At 44.7% G+C, this 19,415-nt stretch overlaps 1 pseudogene; it reads right to left on the minus strand.

The window, feature by feature from the left end:
* Nucleotides 1-1,004: 1,004 nt before the first annotated feature.
* On the minus strand, nt 1,005-19,176 carry LOC112249393 (annotated as a pseudogene).
* Nucleotides 19,177-19,415: the final 239 nt, after the last annotated feature.

Genomic DNA, 19,415 nt, shown 5'->3' on the forward strand with positions numbered 1-19,415 from the left:
ATACGGCTAAAGTAAGTCATGCAACATTAGATGCATGTATAAAATGTATCTTAAAATATGAATGAACATTCAAATGTTTCCTAATTGTGTGATTGAATTTGACCTTGTAGCTCCAATTATACACACAGCCAACATTATACACACACATATCAGCTAGCCTACATGGAACGTCTGATGGGCCAGGTTTACAAATACTTCTGAGGCTTGGTGAAATGACTCAGCATACAGAGAAGTGAAATCAGGCAACAACAACAACACTGTCTGCCTTTCCTCTCTCCAACACTCATACTGCACGCTGGATGGCAATTGTACACAAAACCAATCATTGCATATGTTCTTCCCACAAGAAAGAGGTTTCAACCCATTGACAGTCCAAAAGCAGCCAGATATAGTAAATATGCCCAGGACCATTGGCAACATGCTGATGGAATGTAACCTGACCAGGAGACTAGCAGAGCGTCTGCAGTACACAAGACTTTAGCAGGGGCCCCACAAACTATACAGACTTGCTAGTGAGCGCTTCTGTTTGGCATTTCTCATCAACAGACCGAAGAATGTCAAGCAAACAGTGCCAGCCACATAAAAATGGCCGTTTGTTAGCACAGCATTCTGCATGCTTAGCAAAGTCTTCAAGCGACCCATTCCATTTAAAAAAGGCTGGTGCCTGTGGCTGCCTGGCTGGGGCAAATATAAGTGGATGTGAACTACAAGGACAGCAGTTATTCAGACAGGAGTCTGGCAGTGGCGCTGTTAAGATGGGGGAAGGTTGGGTTAGGATATTAGGTAGAGTGTAACACTGTTTCCCTAACATAACTGCTGACTTAAAAAAATTTTTTTTAAACGTAATAAAATACATTTGATAGATTGGTACTCATGTCGTCACACCAAATCTTTTTGGATGCCAACTGGTTTCAATTGATTATGTTTGGGGCCTGCAGCGCTACATCTACCTCCAAAGCAAGACCTGCCATTCACATGGTTATACAGTAATATAAACAAGTTGGTTAAAGATAATTCTCATTTCTTGATTTATTTTTCCCCAGTTTTTAAATAGTACATTCCTTCAAAAATACATGTATTTGCAGTCAGACAGAGACTGACCGGCAGGCTTTAGCAAAGTATATAATTGGGGTCATTGCACTAGCAGCCTTCTAACATTGATTTTCTGCAGATTATGTGTGTGAATATTATACAACAACAAGTACCTTGAAACTGAGAAAAAAAAAAAGTTACATTTTGTCATCTAAATAGTCTTTGGGTGTGAAAAAACAGTGAAGGAAAGTTTCATAGGTGAAGGTGGTAAGCTATACAATGACACTATTCAATGTGACAAGAGAACAAGTTCTCTAAATCATCTAATACAAATCTAATTGAAAATGTCCCTTTTAAGCTACAGTCATGATTAAATACAACTCAGGTCTTGATCATCACTTATCTAGAAAAAGTTCTGTAAAAAGCTTGACTTTAAAAAACAAGATGCATAGTTTAAAGTGATGGTAAGTTCACTAGTCCAACGCACAAGACAATTCCAGCATAGAAAAAGATGATCTGTCCAGTTCCTACTTCCTGCGTCTGAAAGGGATGGAGAAAAGAAGTGTAATTTGTCATCAGCAGTTGATTAGTCAATACTATGAAAACATGCAATGTTGTCAGTCAAAATCCCTACTGGAATGTGATATAAATTCTCACTTCTGATAGCCATTCTGGAGACCAAGAGCTGAGCTTGTGCTTGCCACTGGTGCCTGTTGGGAGAAAACATGTGTTATACCTTTATGAGCAGGTATCATGACAAAATCTAATAGCTGTTTTACTCCAGCCGAAGTGAATGAGTGATGGACAGTAGTGGGGACAGCTTACCCTGTTCTCTCTGTCGTTCCAGTCCATCTTGTTCCCATCATGTTGTCCTGGCCCGTCTCCCGATGACCTCCTCTTACGACTTCATGGAACAGAAAATATTCACATCAGGACTCTGAATGACCTACACTAAAAACATAGCCAACTATTATTTCAAGAAGAGGAGACAGTGAGGTAATATGTCCTCATCTCAACAGAAGATGATTTCTGATAGGGTTGCAAAAGTTTTCCAGAAATACCACTTGGAATATTCCTGGAAATAAGCACAAAATACAGAATCATGCAAACAGGATTTCTGGAAACCTAGAAATGTTGGGAAAGTTAACAGAATTTTGCAACGCTACACACAATCTGTCAAAGTGTCAGCATAATAACTGATGGGTTGGCCAATGGGCATACCTTGAAACAGTTGGGCATTCCTGTCTAAGCGTTTCGATGTCTGTGAACTGCACGGCTTGTCCTCCACCTCTCGTTGAACACGTCTCCCTGAAGAGGTAGACAACTATCAGATTAAGAGATGTACCACGCAGAAACACTCAAAGTGAGGGATACAAATGCATTCCCCTCCACAGGTAAATCAGGGACAGTGCATTCGGTAAGTATTCAGACCACCACTTTTCCCACATTTTGTTATAGCCTTATTCTAAAATGGATTAAGAAAAAAAAAACTAAATCTATACACAATACCCCATAATGACAAAGAACAGTTTATTACATTTTAAATAAAGTATTCAGACCCTTTGCTACAAGACTCAAAATTGAGCTCAGGTGCATCTTGTTTCCATTGATCATCCTTGAGATGTTTCTACAACTTGGGAGTCCACCTGTGGTAAATTCAATTGATTGGACATGATTTGGAAAGGCGCACACACACACCTGTGAAGTTTGGAACCACTAAGACTCCAAACTGAGCAATCGGGGGAGAAGAGCCTTTGTCAAGGAGGTGACCAAGAACCTGATGGTCACTCTGAAAGAGCTCCAGAGTTCCTCTGAGGAGATGGGAGAACCTTCCAGAAGGACAACCATCTCTGCAGCACTCCACCAATCAGACCTTTATGGTAGAGTGGCCAGACGGAAGCCACTCCTCAGTAGAAGGCACAAGACAGCCTGCTTGGAGTTTGCCAAAAGACACCTAAAGGACTCTGACCATGAGAAACAAGATTCTCTGCTCTTATGAAACCAAGATTGAACTCTTTGGCCTGAATGCCAAGAGTCAGATATGGAGGAAACCTGGCACCCTCCCTACGGTGAAGCATGGTGTTGGCAGCATCATGTTGTGGGGATGTTTGTAGCATCATACCCAAGAAGACGAGGGTGTAATCGCTTCCAAAAGGTACAAAGTACTGAGTAAAGGGTCTGAATACTTATGTAAATGTGTCCGTAAAAAAAAAAAAAAACATCTGCAGAAACCTGTTTTTGCCTTGTCATTATGGGGTATTGTGTCTAAATTGATGAGGGGAAAAAACTATTTAATCTATTTTTGAATAAGGTTGTAACGTAACAAAATGTGGAAAAAGTCAAGGGGTCTGAACACTTTCCAAATGCACTGTACATGGTTGTAGCAGTATAAATCTCTATTTCTGTTTGAAACATTATTACTACAACTCATTGCTCAGGTAGCAAGATCATTCAATAGTAGTCGGAAAGATTCAAACCCAGAAGGTGAAAAAGTCTAAAATGAGACAGAAACAAAGAGACACCAATTGAGGAAATTTTTTTTTTTCTTATTTTTTTTTACCTTGATCAGTTTGGTCTGAATCTCCCCATCGGAGGCAAGCTCCTGATGCGTGAGAACATACTTGTGGGATTTAGACAGAGCTTTCTCGCTGGCCGCTGACACTTTGATTGCATTGGGTATGATTGGCTGCATGACGGTGTCTAAATCCAAATTAGAGAGTGGTTTGTGATCTACCCATCGCTGCCCACCCGCTGAGTGTGAGCGTCTGTGGTGCGGGCGAATCGGTGTCCCCGTGGTCTGGTGGGTCCCATTTAAAACAGGGAGGAAAAGACAAAATCAGGGAATTATTGACAGTTGTGGTGTTAAGAGCCATCGGGTTAGTAGTAGCAGCGTCTATGGAGGACCGGCGGCAGGCGTTAGTGTGGGTAGAGTGGGCTGGCAGAACACAGGCGTTAGTGTGGGTAGAGTGGGCTGGTAGAACACAGGCGTTAGTGTGGGTAGAGTGGGCTGGCAGAACACAGACGTTAGTGTGGGTAGAGTGGGCTGGCAGAACACAGGCGTTAGTGTGGGTAGAGTGGGCTGGCAGAACACAGGCGTTAGTGTGGGTAGAGTGGGCTGGCAGAACACAGGCGTTAGTGTGGGTAGAGTGGGCTGGCAGAACACAGGCGTTAGTGTGGGTAGAGTGGGCTGGCAGAACACAGGCGTTAGTGTGGGTAGAGTGGGCTGGCAGAACACAGGCGTTAGTGTGGGTAGAGTGGGCTGGCAGAACACAGGCGTTAGTGTGGGTAGAGTGGGCTGGCAGAACACAGGCGTTAGTGTGGGTAGAGTGGGCTGGCAGAACATAAAGCCCATGGTTTATAGACAGTATAGTTTGAGGTGGTATGGTGGTATGTCCAGGTATAATTGGACAATCCTCTATGCTGTGGAGGTTCAAATAAAAACAGATAATTTTCTAAAAACCCTTCCTGTAAGCTTGGCTAATAGAAGACCAATGACAAGTATACTGTAAGTCAATATACAGTGGCAAGTAGGTGAACCCTTTGGAATTACCTGGATTTCTGCATTAATTGGTTTTCAAATTTGATCTGATCTTCATCTAAGTCACAACAATAGACACTGTGCTTAAACTAATAACTATTGTTTTTTTGTCTATATTGAATACATCATTTAAACTTTCAGTGTAGGTTGGAAAAAGTATGTGAACCCCAAGGCTAATGACTTCTCCAAAAGCTAAATTGGAGTCAGCTAACCTGGAGTCCAACCAATGAGATGTTGGTTAGAGCTGCCTTGCCCTATAAACAAAGTTTTACAAAAAATAGTTTGCTATTCAGAAGCATTGGCTGATGTGAACCATGCCTCGAACAAAAGAGATCTCAGAAGCCATAAGATTAAGAATTGTTGACCCACATAAAGCTGGAAAGGGTGACAAAAGTATCTCTAAAAGCCTTGATGTTCATCAGTCCAGGGTAAGACAAACTGTCTATAATGGAGAAAGTTCAGCACTGTTGCTACTCTCCCTAGGAGTGGCTGTCCTGCAAAGATGACTACAAGAGCACAGTGCAGAATGCTCAATGAGGTTAAGAAGAATCCTAGAGTGTCAGCTAAAGACTTACAGAAATCTCTGGAACATGCTAACATCTGACGAGTCCAAGAGAGTACCAGGATGTTCCACAGCGCTACTGGCAAAATATTCTGTGGACAGATGAAACTAAAGTTGTTTGGAAGGAACACACAACACTATGTGTGGAGAAAGAAATATGCACAGCAACATGAAAACCTCATCCCAACTGTAAAGTATGGTGGAGGGAGCCTCATGGTTTGGGGCTGCTTTGCTGCCTCAGGGCCTGGGACAGCTTGCTATCAGACAGAACAATTAACTCAAGTTATCAAGACTTGTTGCAGAAGAATGTAAGGCTGTCTGCCTGCCAATTGAAGCTCAACAAAAGTTGGGTGATGCAACAGGACAATGACCCAAAACACAGAAGTAAATCAACAACAGAATGACTTCAACAGAAGAAAATACACCTTCTGGTCTGGCCCAGTCAGTCCTGACCTCAACCTGATTGAGATGCTGTGGCATGACCTCAAGAGAGCAGTTCACACCAGACATCACAAGAATATTTCTGAACTGAAACAGTTTTGTAAAGAGGAATGTTCCAAAATTCCTCCTGACCGTTGTGCAGGTCTGATCCGCAACTACAGAAAACGTTTGGTTGAGGTTATTGCTGCCAAAGGAGGGTCAACCAGTTATTAAATCCAAGGGTTCACATACTTTTCCCACCCTGCACTGTGAATGTTTACAGTGTGTTCAAATGAAAAGTATAATTGTTTGTGTAAGTTTAAGCAGACTGTTGTATATATGATCAATTTATGCAGAAATCCAGGTATTTCACATACTTTCTCTTGCCACTGTATATACACATTAGCTGCCAACATTATGATTGAAACCAGGTTAGATATGAGTTTTACAGCAGCAATCTATAGCATTATGAATGGATTGTTTCATAAGAGTATTATTAGTACTTGGTAGTTGATTAGGATCCCCGTTAGCTTAAGCAGCTACTCTTCCTGGGGTACACAAATAGTCTGAGGAGATGTGTGAATATTGTATATGTGAAAGTGTTGAAAAATGTTACCTACTGTAGATAATGCAGCCTGCACTAGGGGACATGGTAACATAACATGGGAGGATAATGGTGATGATAAATGTGATGAGGACACCCTGGTTATCAGTCCTGTGGTGGCCATTACAGACAACCAAACACACACATCAAGCAGCTATTGATGCAATTCTGCAGGGTGATTGTTTAAGGATCTACAAGCATAGCAGAACTAGCTACAGTAAATCTACACACAGATTAAAGCCTATAGGACTACAAGCATAGCAGAACAGGCTACAGTACATCTACACACACACAAACACACAGATTAAAGACTACAGGACTACAAGCATAGCAGAAATAGCTACAGTACATCTACACACACACAAACACACAGATTAAAGCCTACAGGACTACAAGCATAGCAGAACTAGCTACAGTACATCTACACACACACAAACACACAGATTAAAGCCTACAGGACTACATGCATAGCAGAACAGGCTACAGTACATCTACACACACACAAACACACAGATTAAAGACTACAGGACTACAAGCATAGCAGAAATAGCTACAGTACATCTACACACACACAAACACACAGATTAAAGCCTACAGGACTACAAGCATAGCAGAACTAGCTACAGTACATCTACACACACACAAACACACAGATTAAAGCCTACAGGACTACATGCATAGCAGATCTAACTACTGTGATGATACCAGCGTCGCAATTTTTTGTTTCCATGGCAAAAATTAAACCAGGAAACAGACCCAACTCTTCGGCCTTTAAAAACCTGCTACAAGGTAAGATTGTGTTTTGTTTTCTTGCCATGACACTAAGGAGTATCCATACTGGTATCAGCCTGGTCCTAATAGCTAGCACATGTACAGTAGGTAAGTATACAAACCAAGCAGCTACAGTTCTACCCGGGTCTAGGGTGTAGTTCTATCCAGGTTTACAAAGCACGGCAGATCCAGCTACTTAAAGTTTACCTCCTGATTTCCAAGACACCGATTAAGCCAAAAGCAGGACTATTGCTTCATCTTTGTCTGGGAAACCAGTCCCTTAGAGTGAAATTCTAACACACACTAACCCTTGAGCTTGACTCTAGGTCTAGCCCATGTGTGTGGCTGGGGCCCGGAGCCTCTGTCTCAGGGGCCCATCGCTGGCCTCTCCTGCGGCCCACACTGCTGCTTCCGTATGGGGTCGCTGTTCTGTACGCGCCGGGTGTCCCGGGGGGGTCCCTACCATTGGGGAACCTCTGCTCCCACTCAGAGATGACGGAGGCTACTGAGAGACTACCAGCAGAGGAGGAGGGTGGGAGGGGGTGGCACTGAGCTGTGCTGACCTGGGGGTGGTAGCAGGAGGGAGTCTGGGAGTATTATATGAAGGCTGTAGCATCTCCAACAGTGTAGATAACATTGTAACAAATAGAACCAACACGATGCACTATTCTACATGACAGACAAATCATATCTGTTCTACAGCAAACAAGTTTCTATCTGAACACTGTAATGTCACAAATATCAGCAGTGTGAAACAGAGGACAACACATGCAGGTGGCCAGTAACAGTGAGACAGCAGAGTAATAGTACATGTGGTCTGATGACACAGCACCTGCTTAGTAGACAGACTCATACATCTTCAACCCACCATGCAACACAACAGTCCATCAACATTAGAATAGTTCCACAGTCAATATCCACTACAATAACGTCAAATCAATCATTTATAGATGGAGCGATGGAGAGAGAATGACAGAGCGAGGGGGAGACGGAGAGATGCGAGAGGGAGAAAGAGAGGCAGTGACCGGGTGTAACAACTCACGGGCAATGGCGAGCGAGATCTCTTCTCGGGGACGCGAGGCTGGTCCTTCTCCCGGGAGTTCCTCTGGGGCTTGTCTGGGGTGGTGGGGACGCTGCTGCTCTGAGGTGGTGCTGTTGTTGCTCTCTGATACGATGGCCTTCAGCTGCTTCAGCTTCTCATCCTTCACCCACAGCTTGTTCTGCATCTCCAGCTGTTTGGCGTTCACACGACGCTCCTGAGGTCGCAAGAGGAAACGTTAACTACACAACTTCAACTAAATGTAAGTAGAACGACAACCACCACACCTACCGTCAACTATGTTTATGACCCACAGTCTGGGGTTAGTTAGCAGCTGAGTGACCCCCACAGTCTGGGGTTAGTTAGCAGCTGAGTGACCCCCCACAGTCTGGGGTTAGTTAGCAGCTGAGTGACCCCCACAGTCTGGGGTTAGTTAGCAGCTGAGTGACCCCCACAGTCTGGGGTTAGTTAGCAGCTGAGTGACCCCCACAGTCTGGGGTTAGTTAGCAGCTGAGTGACCCCCCACAGTCTGGGGTTAGTTAGCAGCTGAGTGACCCCCACAGTCTGGGGTTAGTTAGCAGCTGAGTGACCCCCCACAGTCTGGGGTTAGTTAGCAGCTGAGTGACCCCCCACAGTCTGGGGTTAGTTAGCAGCTGAGTGACCCCCCACAGTCTGGGGTTAGTTAGCAGCTGAGTGACCCCCACAGTCTGGGGTTAGTTAGCAGCTGAGTGACCCCCCCAGTCACAGTCTGACCCCCCACAGGGGTTAGTTAGCAGCTGAGTGACCCCCCACAGTCCCACAGTCTGGGGTTAGTTAGCAGCTGAGTAACCCCCTTACAGTCTGTGGTTAGTTAGCAGCTGAGTGACCCCCTCACAGTCTGTGGTTTATTTTATCTTTATTTTACTAGGCAAGTCAGTTAAGAACAAATTCTTATTTTCAATGACGGCGCGTACAGTGGGTTAACTGCCTGTTCAGGGGCAGAACGACAGATTTTGTACCTTGTCAGCTCAGGGATTTGAACTTACAACCTTTTGGTTACTAGTCCAATGCTCTAACCACTAGGCTACCCAAATGCATGGGTTTAGTTAGCAGCTGAGTGACCCCCTTACAGTCTGGGCTTAGTTAGCAGCTGAGTGACCCCCTCACAGTCTGTGGTTAGTTGGCAGCTTAGTGACCAGATCTATTGAAAGAGTGGAGGGAGGGCTGAGTGAGTAGAGGGAGGGCTTAGGGGAGGAGGGTAACACTCCACTTACACACTCCTTCTCCCACTGGTGTTTGGTGTCAGACACCATGCCCTGCATGCGTGCCTCCATGCGCTTCCTCTCCGACAGCTCCCGCTGCAGCCTCTGCTCCCGGCTCTCCAGCTCCTGCTGCAGCGACCGCTTGTCCCCCTCATAGATATTGGTGGTCTTCTGAAGAATGTCAATCTGAGAGGGATGGGCATAAGGCATTAAAAGGTATGTAAAAAGTTCAGGATCATTTTGAAATTAGTTCAATTAGGATGTACGAATGCATGGGTTTCAGTGATATAAAAATGTAGCTGAGGAGAGAACGAGGGGCGAACGAGGCAGGGGGGGGGAGAGAACGAGGTTGGGGGAGGAGAGAACGAGGCGGGGGAAGAGAGAACGAGGCGGGGGGAAGAGAGAACGAGGGGGGGAAGAGAGAACGAGGCGGGAGGAGGGGGGAAGAAGAAGAGGTTGGGGGAGGAGAGAACGAGGTTGGGGGGAAGAGAGAACGAGGTTGGGGGGGGAGGAGAGAACGAGGTGGGGGGAAGAGAGAACGAGGGGGGGGGAAGAGAGAACGAGGTTGGGGGGAAGAGAGAACGAGGTTGAAGAGAGAACGAGGTTGGGGGAAAAGAGAGAACGAGGTTGGGGGAAGAGAGAACGAGGTTGGGGGAAGAGAGAACGAGGTTGGGGGAAGAGAGAACGAGGTTGGGGGAAGAGAGAACGAGGTTGGGGGAAGAGAGAACGAGGTTGGGGGGGAAGAGAGAACGAGGCGGGGGGGAGCAGAGAACGAGGCGGGGGAGGAGAGAACGAGGGGGGGAGGAGAGAACGAGGCGGGGGAGGAGAGAACGAGGCGGGGGGAGGAGAGAACGAGGTTGGGGGGGAGGAGAGAACGAGGCGGGGGGGGAAGAGAGAACGAGGTTGGGGGAAGAGAGAACGAGGTTGGGGGAAGAGAGAACGAGGCGGGGGAAGAGAGAACGAGGCGGGGGGGGGAAGAGAACGAGGCGGGGGAAGAGAGAACGAGGCGGGGGGAAGAGAGAACGAGGCGGGGGGAAGAGAGAGAGGGAGGACTGCGACTTCACCTTGTATTCCAGCATTTTGGATTTCTTCTCCAGCCGATCCATCTCATTCTTCTGGTTGAACATGATCTTGTCCTTCTCCCCTAGTTTACCCCGCTGTTCATGGATAAAGTTCTCCTTGGCCATCAGATGGCCATCAAACTCCTGGAGCATGGATTTCAGTGTGTTGGCTGTTGGTAAAGGGGGGAAAGGAATGGAAATGAATCCATTGGTACAAATGTAACTTTACTCTTGTCCACTAAAGGTAGACAATATGTTTACACTAACTAAACATTTACGTATAGCAAAACATGCCCCAAGAAAAGCCAGATAAACATCAAAAGACAATGATGAATTTAAATAGAGGACGTCTATGACATTTCAAACAATAGGAGACTAAAGGTGCAGCTCTAAAGCCCATAGTATTTTATGAGGGTCCCTTAAGACGTTGCTGAAGCAGCAGCTACTCTTCCTGGAGTCAACACAGAACATGACATAATACAGAACATTAAACAGACAACTACAGTACATACATTTACAATAAATAGAGGTCCTGTACTGACAAAGTACCCTTAATTAGGTCTATAGTGGCCTGGTCCGTACCAGTTCTGGTGTACTGCTCAGTGATCATCTGGCGGATGCGGTGCCTCCTCTCCAGCACCTCTATGAGGCGGGGCAGGATCTGCTCATCGGTGGGGTCCACCAACTCACAGGCAGGCAGGGCCGGCAGGCTGTCCAGGAGCTGGTTCAGCACCGAGCCATCCTCTGGAAGATCAGTGAAGAACAGATTGACTTAACATTAGTGTTGGCTGAGGTGGTCACATTGGACGGTTCTAACATGACCCATGTACAATCAGATGCTTTAAAATGAGATGTGAAAGCCCTCCTGCTTTGTAGCTAGCTAGATATATCTCTCTCTCTCTCCGTGTGATTATGTGTGTGTACATACCGGTGTTGTTGGATCCCCCAGGGCGCTCCTCCTGGCGTCGTGACAACTCGTCTCTGAAGGCCTGGTTCCGGTGTCTCCGCCCGCCGCCAGGCTGCAAATAGGCCTGTCCACCGGCCGCGCCACCTCAACCTCCTGGGTCAACTCCGCAAAGCGCATGACCAACTGAAGGAACACACACACGGTTACGTCTGGTTGATATTTCCATTTCTTGGGGCTGTTATTGGGATCTATGGTTTCTTGGGGCTGTTATTGGGATCTAACTCAGTTACCATGGTTTCTTGGGGCTGTTATTGGGATCTAACTCAGATCAGTTACCATGGTTTCTTGGGGCTGTTATTGGGATCTAACTCAGATCAGTTACCATGGTTTCTTGGGGCTGTTATTGGGATCTAACTCAGATCAGTTACCATGGTTTCTTGGGGCTGTTATTGGGATCTAACTCAGATCAGTTACCATGGTTTCTTGGGGCTGTTATTGGGATCTAACTCAGATCAGTTACCATGGTTTCTTCATAGTCGTCAGCTTTAGGGTTGACACACACAACCATGCGGACTTTCCCTTCACCGTCAAAATAGTTCTTGAACAGATGAGTGACTTTAGAGTCTCTGTAAGGAACCATCTGAAACAAAAACACACAGTATCATTGTGTTACTTTATGACATAATATCAGTGCTCGACTCATCTGGTCTACAGTTTTATCAAGTACACAGAGATTCATTCAAAATGACTAACCCGGTTTGTTCCACACATCTGGTTCTCTCGGAGGACTTCTATACAGGTGCGTAAGGTCATCAGGGACTGGTTGATGTTGCCTGGGGAAAGAGTGGAGATGCCAGGTAAAGATGGGTGCATGTTGTGAAGTTGTCAGAAGGTTAGTACTAGTCTGGGTACCAGTCTGTTTAGCCATGATTCCACTCCTGTCATGCTAAACATGTGGCATATGACACAGAGCACAAGGAGTGGAATGTTAGCTAAACAGACTGGTCCCCAGGCTAGGTCAGTGGTGCTGTTAGACAAACAGAATGTTAGCTAAACAGAGTGGTCCCCAGGCTAGGTCAGTGGTGCTGTTAGACAAACTGAATGTTAGCTAAACAGACTGGTCCCCAGGCTAGGTCAGTGGTGCTGTTAGACAAACAGAATGTTAGCTAAACAGACTGGTCCCCAGGCTAGGTCAGTGGTGCTGTTAGACAAACAGAATGTTAGCTAAACAGAGTGGTCCCCAGGCTAGGTCAGTGATGCTGTTAGACAAACAGAATGTTAGCTAAACAGACTGGTCCCCAGGCTAGGTCAGTGGTGCTGTTAGACAAACAGAATGTTAGCTAAACAGAGTGGTCCCCAGGCTAGGTCAGTGATGCTGTTAGGCAAACAGAAAAGTAAAGGATTTTTCTATGGGTCCTACGTTGTCAGCTCACCTGCTTCCCGGAGGCGGCTGCCCTCTGCTTTAGTCCTGCTGGTGCGTTCACTTCCTGCCAGGTCCACCAGACACAGCTGGCTAACAGTCACCTGGTTCTTGTCCTGTAACACAGCCAGGCTATCAGAGGCTAGGCTATCAGAGCTAGCACTGGTTGAAGTCCATGTGGTCCAGTGATAGCTGTTAGCCTGCCTGCTCTGCATTGGGTCTTCTAGTGAAACATACATAAGCTAACACAGCGTCTACTAGTGACGGAGCAACAGATATATATTGTGCTAGCTCACATAGTAATTATAGGATGTTTGAGTTGGTTTGTTATCTTAAGGTTAGGTCAAGGCAAGGATGGAGAGTACACCAAAGCCACTGAGCCCAGGCTAGTACTGGTCACACATTCTCCCAACTAGCCTCCCGGCTAGAGACATTTTGTATTTTCAGATATCGCATGGCACAGATATTAAACCCAGGCTACTAAAAAATGTGGTGTACTAGCCTGGCTGGCCAGTGCCCAAAATCCTTGTTCCATCCCTGGGTCAAGGTAGTGGATTTTGTCTTCACTTCTACATGAAGAACTGTATCGGCGAGATATAAAGACGCAAGGTTCAAGTCACCTGCAGAATGTGGTCTCCATCTGCGTCCAGCGGAGCTTGTGCCAGTTTGACAATGAACACACTGTGAGAGCGACTGGACTCGCGGTTCAGCTGAGTATCGGCAATCCTCCTTTTCTTTTGGCCTGGAAAGAAGTAAATACTGTAGACTAATACAGAGGGGAAAAAAATTGTTTTCCTTCAAAAGAAATGACTAAAATCCCACTCACCCCGCCAAAACACTTCGAAGGCTTCCACTGTGGACTTCACCTCGACCTCTGTGCATCCCGACACATACATGTTGTGGTTCTGGTCCTCACGTAAAATCTTTGATTGAGGCGGTCTGCAACCGTGGAGAGCAACAATACGGTTAACCACCACACAGCCTACAACAAATAAACTAGACTATAACCACAAGCAAAAAGTCAACATGACAATGTTAAAACAACGGTTATGACTGTTCAAAACAGTCAAGGGGGAAAAGACATGCATTATGTCAAGCTTCCCAGCCGCAGCACAGATCAGTTTCCCCAAAGCCATTCAGGGACGTGTGAACACCAACCTCATGATAATCAGCAGTTTAAAAACACTACCTCTACAAAGGCAACCAGAGACAGAGGGATAAAAGCAATACGACATGTTTAAATGTATATACTATATAATAACACCACATACCATACGCATCATATGCAGGGTTCTAGATTGGGAGGGGATGATGGTACCATACGCATTACATGCAGGGTTCTAGATTGGGAGGGGATGATGGTACCATACGCATTACATGCAGGGTTCTAGATTGGGAGGGGATGATGGTACCATACGCATTACATGCAGGGTTCTAGATTGGGAGGGGATGATGGTACCATACGCATTACATGCAGGGTTCTAGATTGGGAGGGGATGATGGTACCATACGCATTATACACAGGGTCCCTACATTGGGAGGGGATGTAGTGGAGGGATGATGGTACCATACGCATTATACACAGGGTCCCTACATTGGGAGGGGATGTAGTGGAGGGATGATGGTACCATACGCATTATACACAGGGTCCCTACATTGGGAGGGGATGTAGTGGAGGGATGATGGTACCATACGCATTATACACAGGGTCCCTACATTGGGAGGGGATGTAGTGGAGGGATGATGGCTAGATAATTCTGACATGTTTTTCTACTTTTAAACTGTATACACTTAGCCTGGGACCAGATATATGAAACTGCTTCAAAGGTGAAACAAAGCTAGTTGATCAGTGTGGTCCCAGGCTAGTTTCACACAGACCACGTACATCAACTCAGGGTTCTGTAGAGGTGTGCCTCCACCGGGTCGCCTAACAAACACAAAACATTTCACATCTCCAACCTACAATACATCTTACATTGACTGGTGCATTCTGAACACTAAAATTAACTGTAGAAGATACAAATGACAGGAAAGACGTGGGGTTGGACCACTCTGGCAGAATGATTTACTGGTCTCCCTTTATATATCTTTTTAATTAAATTACATAACTACTGGTAACACAAAGCCTGGACTTACTTGGGTCGTATGGGGTCTATTGGCGTGTCTTCCAGCAGATCGTAGATGTAGTTATTGTATATTTCTATGTAGGATACAAACACACTGTAGCAGCTGTCCTCGTCAACTCCCTCACATTTGCAAGCCTCCTCTGGACTGATCATGTCTGCGAACTCTGGGTCAGGTTTTTGCCTGAAAGACAGAACCAACACAAAACCTGTCTCAAACCAGCTTCAACAATCAAGAAAGTGCCATTTCCAGTATAATTTCAACAGGTTGTCTTTATGTCATCCAAATAGTCTCTGAAACACTAAAATCAATGCATGAAAGATGTCAATAGCCGAGCATCTAGTTACATCTGAGGGTGATCACAAATGTGTGCAGGAAACATGTTTGGCTTATAAAACCCATGCATACTTTGAGGACGGTGTTTTGGGCACGGTGGACTGTTGATTTGATTCTCTCTTCTGTCTCTCCAGGAGAGCGTCCACCTGACCTTGGATCTCCATGCCATTCTTGTCGTCCGTCCTAAACACCTGCAAGATTGAACATTTGAAAGCTAGATGTATAGGAATTAGCGCTCAATTTAACATGTGGAGAACCTGAAATTCAAATAGTCAAATAATATTGGCTTTTTTGCACATATTTGCTGTTGAATAAAAAGGCCAACTCAAAGTTAAGTCTCTCACAAGCACTTGATTGGCTAATGCACCAACACATTCAGTTCAATGTATAAATCTCTGATGAAAAGACAAGGACAAAAGCATACAATGATGCTCTGTAGGAACAGAGTTGTACACCCAGAGATATGACAGAAAATAAGTCCTACAAATCTCTTGGCCTGTAATGGACCGATGCTGTTGAATAGCATGTCCAGAGAGCGGGGGAGGAGACCACCTTCTCCAGGAGAGCCTGTCATGGTAAACGTCTTTCCACTGCCTGTGACGCCATAAGTGAAAAGCAATCCTATGGACAGCAAAGAAAAACAAATCGCCGCTCAACACCATGTCGAAAACGAATACTTTAAAAACGTATGCATTATTACAAATAAATGAGCAGTTTCACTCACTTACCATTCTTGCAGTGAATAAGGTCATCCACAAGTGGTTTGGCAACATCCTCAAACAACTCTATTTGGGAGGTTTGAATTCCAAACACTTTTTTAAAGGAGTACTGAGTCTGTGAAAGAAAGCACGTTCATTATGAGATGACATCATAGAGAGACGGTCTATGAAAGTAAACACCATTATGAGATGACATCATAGAGAGAGACGGTCTATGAAAGTAAACACCATTATGAGATGACATCATAGAGAGACGGTCTATGAAAGTAAACACCATTATGAGATGACATCATAGAGAGACGGTCTATGAAAGAACACGTTCATTATGAGATGACATCATAGAGAGACGGTCTATGAAAGAAAGTAAACACCATTATGAGATGACATCATAGAGAGAGACGGTCTATGAAAGTAAACACCATTATGAGATGACATCATAGAGAGACGGTCTATGAAAGTAAACACCATTATGAGATGACATCATAGAGAGAGACGGTCTATGAAAGTAAACACCATTATGAGATGACATCATAGAGAGACGGTCTATGAAAGTAAACACCATTATGAGATGACATCATAGTCTATGAAAGTAAACACCATTATGAGATGACATCATAGAGAAAGACGGTCTATGAAAGTAAACACCATTATGAGATGACATCATAGAGAGACGGTCTATGAAAGTAAACACCATTATGAGATGACATCATAGAGAGACGGTCTATGAAAGAAAGAACACGTAAACACCATTATGAGATGACATCATAGAGAGATTGAAAGAACATCATTATGAGATGACACAGGAAGACGCATCAGAGAGAGAGATGTAATGTAGCTAGCTGTGTTACACCGGTACCTCTTTGTATTCCCCATTGCGGTTGGCTTTGATGCCATCAGGAGCATGCAGCTGAATGGTGGTGCTGCTGATCATTTCAATACAACACTCCTCATCTGTAGCTCCTAAAGGGCGGATACGGCAGTACACCTGCACACAGCAAATCACCATACTGTAAGACGTGTCATTCATTAGCTACGTATACATTATTTAGTCATTATCACCTTGCCTTTAGTAACTATTAATTGAAGTGACAGCTGACAGTGACCAACTTACACCAACTGGGTCTTTTTGTGTGTGGGATGTTTTCTTCAGGGGAGGCCTCCGTGGAGTTTTGCCCTTTCTGTGAAACGAATGAGGGGCATTTAGAGGTTGAGTAGCTACAGTACATTTACACAGTGATGGACTTGGAGAAAGTGGCAGAACAAAACAACACTGCAGCAAGACACGGCTAGCATAACTAAGGCCCTAAAAATGGTCAAAAAGACCCCAGCCATAGACTGTTCTCTAGGACAAAAAGGCTTCTCAACAGTTTTTACCCCCAAGCCATAAGACTCCTGAACAGGTAATCAAATGGCTACCCAGACTATTTGCATTGTTTGCCCCCAACCCTCTTTTTACGCTGCTGCTACTCTGTTTATCATATATGCATAGTCACGTTAACTATACATTCATGTACATACTACCTCAACTGGCCGACCAACCAGTGCTCCCGCACATTGGCTAACCTGGCTATGTGCATTGTGTCCCGCCACCCACCAACCCCTCTTTTACATACTGCTACTCTCTGTTCATCATATATGCATAGTCACTTTAACCATATCTACATACTACCTCAATTAGCCTGACTAACCAGTGTCTGCATGTAGCCTCGCTACTGTATATAGCCTGTCTATTTACTGTTTTATTTCTTTACTTACCTATTGTTCAATACATTTTTTGCACTATTGGTTAGAGCCTCTAAGTAAGCATTTCACTGTAAGGTCTACACCGGTTGTATTCTGCGCACGTGACAAATAAACGTTGATTTGTCCCCAGTCCACCTGGTCATGCTGCTGCTCCAGTTTCAACTGTTCTGCCTGCGGCTATGGAACCCTGACCTGTCCCAGACCTGCTGTTATCAACTCTCTAGAGACAGCAGGAGCGGTAGAGATTATTGTATATATTTTTTAAGCCTTTATTTAGGTAGGCCGGTTGAGAACAAGTTTACAACTGCGACCTGGCCGCAGTTGTAAAGCAGTGTGACAAAAAACAGAGTTACACATGGAATAAACAAACGTACAGCCAACAACACAATAGAAAAGGTCTATATACAGTGTGTGCAAATGAGAAGATTAGGGAGGTAAGGCAATAAATAGGCCGTAGTGACGAAGTAATTACAATTTAGCAATTAAACACTGGAGTGATAGATACTCTGAATGATCGGCTATGAAAAGCCAACTGACATTTACTCCTGAGGTGCTGACCTGTTGCACCCTCTACAACCACTGTGATTATTATTATTTGACCCGGATGGTCATTTATGAACATTTGAACATCTTGGCCATGTTCTGTTATAATCTCCACCAGGTACAGCCGGTTCCCTCTCTAGGTTTCTTCATTAGGTTTTGGCCTTTCTAGGGAGTTTTTCCTAGCCACTGCTTCTACATCTGCATTGCTTGCTGTTTGGGGTTTTAGGCTGGGTTTCTGTACAGCACTTTGTGACATAATCTGATGGAAAAAGGGGCTTTATAAATACATTTGATTGATTAACCATGGAGTCAGCGCCAGATGTTTCTCAGGAAAACTGTCCATTTCGTTTTCATGCTAGGTAGCAGAAGCCACAGCAGTCATTTTGGACTGGCAGTGTCAGCCAATCAACTCCTTTTCTTGTTCAACTTGACATGCCATTCCAATATGGCCGATGTGGCTACTAGTAGCTAGCATTAGGACAGATGGCAGTTTACTTCAAACTAACCGTTGTTCAATCTTATCGGTGTAACTATTGGGATAATGGGACAATTCGGAGTACAAGGTATTTCTTCAGTCCTGCATTGAGGTACCTTTCAGATATATCTTGCACTGTTTCCTAGTGCATTAAGCTACACAGTTAGCCTGTCAGACCCTGGTGCAGCTGTAAGCAAGCGGGTCGGATTTGCTGGCTACAAAATCAGCCCACCCTTCAGAAAAGTATACATGTTCAAGTCAACCTCGCAAACTGGCGTCTCAATTTATTGTGTTGGCTAACGTCCATGCATTATGGAGTAGCTTGCTAAACTGGCGAACATTACATTCGACATGATACTTAGATATCACGCCATTGTGGCTAGTTAGTTATCAATGCAGGTTATCTGCCGGTTTAGTTAGCTAGAAGGCTAAAATGCTAACTGCTGTCTACCTTGTTCGCTATCGTTATTAAACTCCTTACGAATGAAAACGTTACATAATAGTATTGTACTTACGCAGGTCTTTGCATTTTTAATGTTGCCTTTGTTTATCTTTCCCCTTAAGTTCGATGAGCTTCTTCAGTTTTTGAAAATTCCCTCTCGTGTGACGTCACGTAAGTGTTGGTGGTTTTGCGCCAATAGAAACGCAGACAGCTTAATCATTATGCGAAGGAAGCCCCGCCCCTACATTTGTGTCGCCCAAAAGTACCTTCTTATCTTTCCTGACCGAACATATAGGATCAGCTGAGTGTGTGCTGCACACAAATGCATTATATGTTGGGAATAAAACTAACCATATCTTCAATAATCATTCAATAAAAAACAATATTGTGTACAATGTCTTTTTCAAGAATATTGTGCGCCTATGATAAAATCCAAAG

The sequence above is a fragment of the Oncorhynchus tshawytscha genome, unplaced genomic scaffold (assembly GCF_018296145.1).
Source record: "Oncorhynchus tshawytscha isolate Ot180627B unplaced genomic scaffold, Otsh_v2.0 Un_contig_3847_pilon_pilon, whole genome shotgun sequence".
Lineage (NCBI taxonomy): Eukaryota > Metazoa > Chordata > Actinopteri > Salmoniformes > Salmonidae > Oncorhynchus > Oncorhynchus tshawytscha.